Raw genomic sequence first — 12,329 nt, forward strand, 5'->3', positions numbered from 1 at the left:
TAAAGTTATTCATGAAAATGAAAAATGTGTCTTTTCTTCCTTTGTTTTATCATTGTTCAAGTCCAGTTGTCTCCATTTTCACCCCACCATGCCCCTATGCCCCTACAAAGATCTTGCTGCAACAAGGAAAGACAGTGATATAACAAGTCAGTGTTTAGGCCCAAGTACCCAACACAAATGCTAGGAAACTGAAATGATCATTTTCTTCTTATAAACTAAAAATCATAAACCATGTACACAATTGTGTTGTTGTACTTGAATTCAAATTTCAGTAATAAAATTGTACAATGAACCAATGCGGTGTTTAGGACAAGGCTTTGGAATAGGCAAACCTGTATGTGACTCCTGATGCTTTGGGTGGGTTTCTTAGCCTCCGAAAGCCTCGGTTTCTCAATATAGACCATGAACATAATTATGCTACCTCACCGATTTATAAAGATAAAAAGTATATGTACATATATAAAGACAATGTATATGTACATAAAGAGTTTGGCTGTGCTTATTATAATGAGGCAGGATAGAAACAAGTTAGGGAAAACTTCTGACAAGTGAAATGAGGAAGTAGGAACAATATCGCTGGCCAACAAGCCAGTAGGTCCTCTCACAGAGCCCCCACCTTCACACATAATCAAAGGGAAATGGTTTATATTTAACCCCTACACTCCCCTCTGCTTCTTCTACCTAAGGTAGCTACTTTGCATGAGTTCACACTCACTGCTTCTCCCTCCCTCTAAGTGCTGTGTGGAGAGTTGAGCTCATTTGTTATCGAAGAAGGGTAGAGTATCATTTTTAATCAGTATTTTGAAAGGATACTAAATAGGCATTTATAAATTAAGAATCCATAAATATTAAATTATATACATTTATTATCCTGTTTTAACATTTATAAAGTTCTTAAGGCAACATTCCTACTGATAACTTTTTCCTTAGAGTGCTACATTTTAGGGAGGTTTATCATATTCCTCTGTTCTCTTCCCCTTTTTTTCATCTTAAAATTAAGTGTCTTCCAGATGCATGCACTTTTTTAAAAATTTTATTTAGTTATTTTTCAAGTACAGTTTTTTTTGTCTATTTCTCCCATTCCAACCTCCCCCGCCCCTTGCTCCCCACCTCCCTCCCATTTCCACCCCCCTTAGTTCTCGTCCCTGTGTCCTTCCTATTTGTTCCTCCAAATTCCTCCCCCTTTTCCCCCTTAACTTCCCTTCCCTCTCCCCTCTGGTCACTGTCCCCTTGTTTTCTATTTCAGTGTCTTTGTTTTTTTTTTTTCTGCTTGCTTATTTGTTTTGTTGTTTAGCTTCCTGTTAAAGGTGAGATCATATGGTATTTGTCTTTCAGCACCTGGCCCATTTCACTCAGCATAATGCTTTCCAGTTCCATCCACGTTGTTGCAAAAGGTAGTAGCTCCTTCTTTCTCTCTGCTGCATAGAATTCCATTGTGTATATGTAGCACAATTTTTTGATCCATTCATTTACTGATGGGCACCTAGGTTGCTTCCAACTCTTGGCTATTGTAAATTGTGCTGCTATGAACATTGTGGTGCATAGGTTCTTTGATATTAATGTTTTAGGATTCTTAGGACATAATCCTAGCATGAACTCTTCAACTTAAGCAAAAGAATCACTAAAATCTTCTTAAATTTATTTTTTGTCCCTTAATTTGAATTCTATAAGTTTTAACTTAGTTTTTTTTTTGAGAAACTTGAATTGTTTAATACTGTTTTTATATGATAGCAAGGCAAAGACTTAAAAAAAAGAATATATCAAGACCAAATAATCATAACAATATATCATATTTATCAAGAAAAACAGAGTACAGGCCCTGGCTGGTGTAGCTCAGTGGATTGAGCGCGGGCCTGCAAACCACACGATCGAGGTTTGATTCCCAGTCAGGGCACATGCCTGGGTTGCAGGCCAGTTCCCCGCAGGGGACTCACGAGAAGCAACCATACATTGATATTTCTCTCCTTCTCTCCTTCCCTTCTCCTCTAAAGATAAATAAATAAAATCTTTAAAAAAAAAAACAGAGTACACTCCAACTGCATGCGAGAGCAACCTGGAGAGACTTTGACAGCTCAGGTCAAAGAGCTGCAGCTACCTGCAGCTACCACTCGCATTTCCTATATCATCTCAGGAAAAAAAAAAAAAACACAGAGTACACATTTGGAAGCACAGCTTCATATTTCGCAAACAAGATCAGTCACACTGACCTGGCTTTAGGTAAATGTTTTAAAAACAGGTAGATGTTTTCCATAGATTCCTTATTTAAAATTTTTATGTTCTTACTTCATTTTGTTTCTCTGTGCGACAGTCAATTAAGCAGATAATGAATATATGAATTAAAAAAAATTCAATCCCATCATGTATAGTCTTCAGGAGGATGGTTTTATGCGTTTTTAAAGAGGGCATCTGAGTAATCATCTCAATCCAAAACTTCAGGAGCTCTGGAGATATTTTTATGCCTAGAATTGGCTCGTGATATTGCTGGTGCCAAGAATGTAAGATGAGCTCAGCCTCATGAAATCTTGCTCTGCACCCTCACACCTGAAAATAATGAACTTTAACCTGTCAGCCTCTCACTGTTTTTAATATGGTAAGAAGAAAGTCTGTCACTGACTGTCTACTTAAATGGCCACATCTAAGACACTAAATTGTGTTTCGTCAAGTTATACAGATGTGAGCCCTGGCTGGTGTAGCTCAGTGGATTGAGCGCGGGCTTGCGAACCAGACAATCGTGGTTCGATTCCCAGTCAGGGCACATACCGGGGTTGCAGGCCGGTTCCCTGCAGGCCAGTTCCCAGCAGGGGATGCACAAAAGGCAACCATACATTGATGTTTCTCTCCCTCTCTCCTTCCCTTCCCCTCTAAAGATAAATAAATAAAATCTAAAAATTAAAAAAAAAAGTTATACAGATGTGACATAAAGCATGATCAGAGGAAGCAATAAAAATTTAAGTTGCATGCACTGATACTATGACTTACAATATGAAAAGAATGATTCATACTCTCAAGATGTACAAAACTGTACAGTGTGAGTACCACAAGCACAGTAAATTTTATTCTTTGGTACTTGATGTATTCTAAGTGCCTGGAACAGTTTCTGGCACATACAGGTGTAAATGTATGTCAAGTAAATAAATGATCAAGACAATATAGATGCAAAAAGGGCATCATTTCTAGCAAATTCTTACATTCCCTGATTCATGACTATCCTAGTCCTCTCATATGAGTAAATATGCCTTGACTTTTTATTTTTTAACATTTTATGAACTAGTGCATCTTGCATCCTGAGATCCTAAGGAAAATCAATAGGGAACTTTAAACTGGAGAAAGAAAGGGGGATATTCATCATCTTATGAACTGAACAAAATTTAGGATAGAGTGCCCAAGATAGGGCCCAAAAGGCAATAGTGACTTGAGGAAAGAAGAGGCAGACATCTAAAACAAACATTACCGGCTATGTAACTTTGCCCAGGGTCACCTGGATTCCTGCCCCACAAGCAAAATGCGTTTAAGTAAGTAAAGTACAAAATCAGACTGAAAAGTTCCTCTACCCTATACCAATTGATAAAACTACTGTACAAAGAAAGATGAGATATGCAATGACTGCAGAGAATTTGTTTTTATCTTAGAGCAAAATAATTTTGACTTACTTAAACATACCGTATCTAAAGTTTTGAAGAATCAAATGTGTGGCCTATTTTCAATGGCTATTGGCTGTTCCAGAACAAAGTACTTTAAAAGATGCATTTATAACAAGCATACATCAGAGTGGCATTATATAAAATCGGTGGTAAACTTGAAAACTGACCGTAATCCAACTTCTGTCAATTAAAATGATAGCAAATATAAATTATAAATAAATTATGGAACAAAATACTAAGTCAATTTCATTAATAAAATTGGGGGAGCAATATTATATTATCTTTTTGTTTTAGCCTTTGCTTGAGTTTATGATATCTAGCACATCTGCAGATGCATGTTGCAAAATTTTATAACCAAAATAATGACACAGCCCTTCAAGACATGTACAAACAAGTAGTGTAATTTTCTAGACCATGATGTCTAGTACAGTCAAGTATTACAAGAAACAAAAAGTAACCAGTATGTCATTGATGTGTATGACTCGCAGGACATTAGTCAATGCATTTTACAATAAAGAGTCTGATCCACTGATGTAATGGGAAACCAGAGAATTTTTCTTAGCAAATTTTCCAACCTCATACTTTTACACTTGAGAGAAACATATGGTTCAATACTTAACAGACTTAGTATTGGTAGGAGGCCTGTGAAAATTGTTTGCAGCCACATCTTTATGGCATCTTTCAGAACTCTTTTAACAACTTCCTTTCTTCCTAATGCTAAATACAGATATAGTCCTATTTTAATCAGTATAAATATTATCTAAAGGAACTTTTTATTTTTACTAAAAAACAAGCTACTATAGTTCAGTTGTACAACTGTCGAAGAAAAAAAGAAGAAGCAGCAGAAGCAGAAGAAGAAGAAATATCCTGCTTCCTTTTGTTACTACTTTTTGTTATGCCAGTTCTGCAAGTGGTTTTGAAAATGATTATTAGGTGAATACAACACCTAATAATTTGCATACAAGTTGTATCTTCCCTGGTTGCCTTCACATTTTCAAATCTCATTTCTTTCTCTGCTATCCAAACACATCACTTTCTGCTCCTACCATTGCCAGACTTTAGTATCACACACATCTGTCTGTAGAATGTGCCTGTAGTTCTACCACTCAGAACCTAACAGATATCCTTATACAATAATACAACAACAAAAAGACAAGTAAAGACAAAAGACAAAAATACCAACAAAACCAAAACGAAAAGAGTATGGGACAGGGGTGGGGAAGAGGAGAAGTGGCGGGAAGGACACTATATCCTATATTACGATTGACACAAGGACAAATCTCAGAATATGATATTTAATAGAATATGGAAGCCTATTTCCTTGTCTGTATTACCTCATGCATTCCCCTATTCCTAGAACAAGGAGGGACAGGCCAAGAGCAGAGACTGTCTGTTTTACAGTTTTTTCCTTTGATGACAGTAAATTTTCTATGAAGCTAATTAATTTGAGGCTTTGGGACAGTTCACTTGTGTGGGCTTAGGGGTGTTCACATGTCAGATGCTTTCCCAAAATTTGCAAAAGGAGATATTCTAACTGCAATTATAACTAAAGTAAAAGTATATCCACTAGAGCTTCTCACACTTTCCCTCATGGTGTGATGTTGGAGTAGCTGTAAGTAGATTCAGCTAAGAAAAAGTTGAGTTGAAGATAAATTTAGTTTGGGTTTAGTTGGAATATTCATGTGGTTTGTAATTGTTCCTGAATTAGTTAAGTTTTTGTTAGCCATCTCAGTATAGGAATAGCTCCCAAGAATACCACTAACTCAGCCATGGCATCAGGTGTCTTCTGATCCTAAGACAGAGTGCCAGAGGTTGTATCATGATGTGAACTGTGGACGATACAGAATTACAATTATCAGGTAATGGAAAAGAAACTAAGTTTGATATGTATGGAAGCAGAAACTAGGCTGGGGGAAATCATTCTAGTCGGTAGCTGTGTATGATTATAAGTGGAGGGTTTAATTCTCATCAATGTTAAACAAAACAGAAGGTCTCTTCTATCTAGAATGAACTCAACAATGCTGCTTGCATAATTATAAAAGCACTATATACTTTTCTCCCATTGTAATGAAAATCAGGTGACACAGAAGTTATCATCCCTGTGTTCATGGGGAACAAACCTATAATTGTACTACAAATAGTAAGTGCACATGAGTGTGTGTTTTATGTATCTCAAAGTGTTATCTCATGAATACACTGATAAAAGATTTAAATTGCTTGTTGATTTGATATGAAATACTGAATCAATAACGATAATATAAAACTCATAAGACTCTACTACAATGAGGACATCAGTGACAATTTAGAGTATTAAGATTAGCCCCATACAATAGGATATTTGAAATTCTTCAAATATTACTGGTTATAAGTGAAGAAAACTTGATACATATTTTCCCAAAAATTTACATGAAATTACAATAATGAGCAGTGAGATTGAAAGAAACTTTTCTAAACTCTCAATAAAATTTTTATTTTTGATCAACCATGCTAGCAGCTATCTCTGTTATTTCTATAGAAGAAAATAACAAAATTATTATTATATGAAGAAACTATCAAAGAGCATGCTGACAAGAAGTAGGAAAAAATTGTAGAGACTTTTCAGGCAATTAATTAACAAAAATATAATTTTTCTAGATTTTGCCATTTCTGTGGTATTTATCAGAGTTTTAAAATTTAAATTTGTTTTTATTCCCTTTCTCTATTCATTTTCACACCCACTTGTTGTAACTTAGTATTCTTTTTCTTAAAGAGTATCCCAAATTTTACAAGCTTCAGGTCACATGAAACATGAATCTGCCTGTCCATTGCCTGGCTGAGAGCCTGGCATATTTGAAGTTTATTGAAACAGTATGTAGGAATGGCTGTTGGCCTAAGGGTAGTGACATGACACTCAGTTTAATGAAGGAGAGGTCAGCCTATGCTAAGGCTCTTTGGCATATCCAGTCTGCAGGCTTGACCAGTCTGGAAACTGTGATGGTACCACACCTGTCAATAGAGATACTGAACTCAGGGAGTGGGAAGCCAAAATGGCAGAGGCAGAGAAAATGAGGCTAGAGACTGTCATATGGTGTCACAGTCAAGAAGCAATATTTTTCCTCATGCTTTCATTCTTCATGAGTGCTAAAATTAAAATAAGTTTCTATCTCCAAAGAATATGGAAATTAATTTTCATGTGTTTGGAAATTTATTCCTTTGAGTTATGTTTCTTAGTTGGAGAGAACGATTCCTCTTCTTTCCCTCTAACTGAATAATGGGAAACATATGTGAGTAGGATTACATCCAGTCCCAAGATACCAACATTTGGAAGTGACTGAAGTCTTCCACATAGAGTTCCAAGTTAAAATACCTTACTTGAATAAAACGTGTGTTGTAACCTGATATTGCTATTTTATTCATGTCCTACTTGACAATATTCTAAAATCTAGATACATGGTTGGGTTAACAGCTTCCTGATGGAGCTGCTTCTGCAGCACCAACACCTAGAATTAGACCCACCCACCAACCAGTTAGAGCTTAATGGGAGAACTTGGAAGTAGGCAATCTTCTCTCAAGGTGCTGGGGGAAATATAGGGCAGCATGATATCTAAAAGCTATAGCAATAGATAAATTTAAATAGTTGGTATTGTGAGTTCTGATACTCCAAGTGGGGTACCCTAGAAGGAGGAGATAGAGAATGCAGAGGAAAGTAGTTTAGAAGTCCAAGTAGTCAGAGTCAGCATCAGGAATGCCCATTAGCAGGTAACAGAACTTTAGTGATGTGGCTGATGTTCAGGGACAGACTCCAGTCCCTGGGAAGGGTTTATAGTAGAGATTGATAATAACAAAACAGAACTCTGGCTGTTGAAGCTACTAAGTCAGATACCAGCCACAAGGAAGCAGGGTGTCAACTCAGTTAACCAACTGAAGCACAAGCAGGTCTTAGAGAATAAGATTTGTAATCAGAACTTGGGCAAGTAGTCGAGAGCTACACTAGCAACAAATGTGACTGATGCTGAACCCTTCAGCATTGAGCTACAGCCCCTTAAATCTCTTCTATTCAAGGTCTGGATTGGACAATAGGCTAAGCTAAACTCCTGGTTAGGAACAAGTTCACCTTTACTGAGGGGAGAAGACAACTTTAGAGACTTAGAACAAGGTAAGATCTGACTGATGATAAAGAAAAGGAAGGCCCTACCAATGTATAGGGCTTTTAAAAATAAGTCATCAAAAGATAACATATTACATAAAATTTAGTAACAAAATAAAGATAACTTAAAACTTAAACTACTAAAAAAAGACCTTTTAGTAAGGGGAAATACTGTTTTGGTGGGAATAAGAAATAGTCAGATTTTTTAGTATATGTGCGTTTGCTTTCCTTTATACTTAATAAGGCAAGGAAGAAAATGTCAATATAAGCTGTAATTAAAAACTTCCTTTTTTAAATTTAGAAATAATTAAGTTAGGATTTTAAAAGTAGCTTTCTTTTCCTAAACACTGATTTAACAATTGTTTGACATGACTTCCTCACATAGGAAGCTGCTCAGCATATTTTTTTTCTCTTGACTCATTGTCTGATTCACCATAGAGACAGGGTGTGCCAGTTCTGGACATCACTGGTATCCACTATTTACCCCCACATATCATTGCTCAATTCTTAAGATAGGGTAGAGGACACAGTAGAAGATTCAATATATAATAAACAGAATTTGCCTTATTTTCATAAGCCTAATATCTGGTGAGCCATGAGTTAACTCCCTATCCCTGGCAAGTTGGCTTTTTTTCAACAGGAGGAACTGGTCTTCAAGTTCCTCCTTTAGTAGTCCAATTAATTTTGAAAATTGAGTCTAATACTGAGACCCAGTCCACTTGGCTGGGCAGCTGATTTATCTCTGGGCTTGACTCCTGAAAGACTGAACCCAATTTCCTACACCTCTAGCTTTTGACGAAGATTCTTTTCTGAAGGTGTTGATAACCCTAAACCATGGAAATGGCGCCTGCTTATTTTAGAGCATTGCTTACTGCATGAATATTTGCCTGGAATGACACTCAGATTGGCACCCTTTCACATTTAGGTGTTAGGGAGGATCTCCTAATGCATAGGATAGTTGTGTGGAGAAAAAAAAGCAAAGATTTGGAACCTGAGAGACAAAGGGTTGATCCTGTTAGTTAATTTTTGATAAATCACTGAACTCCTCTAAGCCAATTTCCTCATCTGTAAAAATGAGAGGAGTGATTCTTACTTACATGTCAACTGTGAAAATAAGACAAATAATGTAAAGCATCTACTAATCTAGTGTAAAAGCTGCTTACCAAATTATAGCTATTGTGATGACTAGCAAATTTAAGGAAAAAAACTAAATGTATTTATCCAACAAATATTTATTAAGTGCTTATTAGATGCCAAGTATCGAATTGAGCTCTGGGGGGAAGTACAAAGGTGAAGATGACATGGTCCTTTAGTGGGGAAAAGGAAAAAGTAAATAGACATCTTTCAACACAATATGCTATAAATAGTGCAATGACAGACAGCAGCCCAGGGTGATTAAGATATTCATAAGAGGGGAATGAAAACTAGAAGAGATGATTCTGGAAAAACTTCCTAAAGAAAAAAACTGATTAGGAGGAAAGGGGGGTTAAAAGATGCTCCTGGCAGAAGTTTGAAAGAGCTTGGTGGATTTGGGAAACTGTGTGGTTGGATAATAAAGTAGGAAAGTAAGTCAGAGAGAAAAATGGAAAGGTAAGTAGGGGTCTCTCCTGAGGGTCCTTGTTGTTGAGCTAAGAAGTTTGGGATCAAACCTGAGGGCTGTGAATGGCTGCTGATGGATTTTAAGCAGATGAGCAACATGATCAGATTATGTTTTAGAAAAATCACTGCGAACACTTCATAACATTGTGGATCTGAATAACCCTGAAAACAAAGGCAGAACGACCACAGCAGAAGCCCATGTGTTACTTAAGAAGTTCATTCCCCTCTTAATGTAAATGTAATGCCCAAATGATTCCAAAGGTGTTCAGATAATAAAAAGTTTAAAAATAAAATATATTTTATTTCTTGGTTTTTTTACAAAAACAAAATTATATATCTTCAACAGTGATTAAAATGAAATCCCAGGACCCCTGCCTGTGCTCCACATCTATGGTCTTAACACTCTGTGTATGCAACCCTGGTAGTCAGTCACAGGTCTGACTAAAAATGACTTAATAAAAATGACTCATTTAATGTGGAATGCTTCATCTTCCAGTGGTTAATGTAGATATGTCTACATTGAACTCTATAGATGTTACTGACAATTTAAGCACAGAAATTCTTAAAATTGTCAATATTGTTGAATAGTACTTTCATAATACATATGGCACATTGCCATTTTTAGTATGCTGGCAGGAAATTTAATTTTTGAGAAGTGATTGTAAAAGAACTTAGAGGAACTGAAATATAATTAAAGGCATCTGTTGAATCATACACAGAGATTAAATATTAGGTAAAAAATGTCAGATATTTGTTTTTGAATCCTCTGTTTCTCATGTGATCAAGTGGACTGGATCATACCAAAAAAAGGCATGCCCCAACCAATGCCTAGCTCTAAATTGCCCCACTTCATGTTTGTACTTTGCTATTTATCTTTTGTCCCTTGATACTGGCTTCCCTTTGTGTAGTAGATACTGAGGTCATCTCTTCAACATCTATCCCACCTCTTGACATTGTGCATCAGCCATGTGGTTGAGAGAACTGACCTCTGCAACTGAGGCAGGCTCTGATTAAGTCTGACTCAAGAAAATCTGATCCTAAATCAAATAGTACATTCCTTTGCAAACAGGGTAGTTTAAAAATGGCCACATCACTATTTCTAGGGCAATGAAACATGTCAGAAAGATTGCTTAGGGGGTTCTGAGGAAAGTTTCCTAAATCTTAAGTGAGACTCATTAGCAGAGATAGCATCTTTTTTGGCACAAAGAAGCAGGGAGCTCTAATTGTTACTACTATTCTATGACCACAAGGAAATGGCCTTAGGATAGAACTGGTATCTTAGATCCTTGATGACATTGTTAAATTGTGATTCAACCAACTCTGAAGCCCCATGTACCTCTTGACTTCCAGTTGTGTGAACCATTTTGAATTGGATTTGTTACATGTAACTGAATGCATTCTAAGTGATTCAGTTTCTTACCACTTTTGCCTATCATTTTGCTTCTAACTTAATCAAGTTAGATAACCAATTTGCTATATTTCTTAGTGCTAACCATCATCATCACTCTTCTATCTAGTCATTCATAGTGAACATTTTGGTTATCCAATAACTGTTCCCAGCTTCTCCTATTAAACGTGATCATGTAGGATGGGAATGAACCTGTTGCAGCCATGAGAAAAGGTAGCTTGAGGACAAAGTTAATATGCTGAAAATGACAAAACAGAAAAATGGAAAGAAAAAGCCTGAGTCATTGATGTCATTTAATAGCTGGAGTATACTACTTTCAGCCTTCTTATTATTTGACTAACAAATATTGTCATCTTTTAAGACTATTTGAGTTGGGGTATTCTGTTGTTTGAATATGAAAACAACCAAACTGTAAAGAGTTTACTACCAAAAATGGGATGCTCCAAATAACAGAGCCCATATTGTGGAAGTAGATAAGTCGAAGTAGTAGATCAGAGGACAATGAGAATCCCAGTATTCCAGACTGAGAATAAAATCACTATTGTTCTTCAGTTGAAGAATATATTTCATTGAATTGGCATTTTGTACCTGAAACACAACCTTTTGAGATTCTAGTGTTAAGGGAAATGGTAGTATGAATGAGAATGGTTGATGTGTGTTGGCTACTACTTAGGCATTTCCCTGAAAACCTATAATAAAGAGGGAAGCTTGAGCTGAAAGCAGAGAAGAATGTGGTAAGAGATAAGCTTAGCTGCCAAAGTTTCTCCTAAAAATTTCACGTTGAATAATCTGCATTCGGAACAGGCAACTGGTTTTGTGTCAAATATAGGATTGCAAATGGGATTCTGCACCTAAAATCCCTTGTTTCCAATTGTACTTTTGGCAAAGGTTATCAAAATGTGGACCAGGGGAATGGAAAATATGAGTTCTAGATTTAGAGTCCACAGACCTAAAGACTAAGACTACGTACTTTCTTGTAGGGGGGCTCCACCCACAGAGCCCCCCCACCCCAGCCACCACGGATAAGAATAAGTCTACCAAGACATGATCTGCTTGGGGAGGAAAGGTGGCCAATCTCTCAAAGGAGAAGGGCCAAGAGCCTTTTCCTCAATGAGCTTTTACTAGGTTCATTTTGCACAGGAATGCAGGTAAACCTCATTAATCATTGTTAGGCAGTAAGGATCAAATAATAGATAACTTACAAAGAACTACAAGGGCTTATTCTGAGTCAGGGTCTGTTACCTAAAGAGCTACAAAACTTTGGGAAACAAACTCATTTCCTGCTAGGACCCTTATCATTTAATTGAGAGCATTCTCAGCAAAACAGGTTTCACAGGAGTTTATGTATTCTTTCTGAGGCCAGATCACCCTCAGAACCTGCCCTTTCCAGCACAGGGGTGTACCGCCCTCTGTCATCGTTTCAGGCTTAAGTCAGGCAGGGGAAGTAAGGCAGTCAAGAGATTAGAAGACTTCTTGAAGATAGAATGAGGACTCATGCTATGTCAAAGCTGAGGGGCAAGGGTCCATCACCCCCTTTTGCTATAGCCCCCCAAGT

General features: G+C 36.8%; 1 non-coding gene across 1 annotated transcript; it reads left to right on the top strand.

The window, feature by feature from the left end:
- Positions 1-2,000: 2,000 nt before the first annotated feature.
- LOC119035090 (small nucleolar RNA SNORA44) lies at positions 2,001-2,125 on the top strand. The gene has a single exon (XR_008392032.1). It is a non-coding gene; the product is annotated as a small nucleolar RNA SNORA44 (small nucleolar RNA).
- Positions 2,126-12,329: the final 10,204 nt, after the last annotated feature.

Source organism: Artibeus jamaicensis, unplaced genomic scaffold (genome assembly GCF_021234435.1).
Source record: "Artibeus jamaicensis isolate MK-2021 breed Jamaican fruit bat unplaced genomic scaffold, CSHL_Jam_final contig_465, whole genome shotgun sequence".
Taxonomy (NCBI): Eukaryota; Metazoa; Chordata; class Mammalia; order Chiroptera; family Phyllostomidae; genus Artibeus; species Artibeus jamaicensis.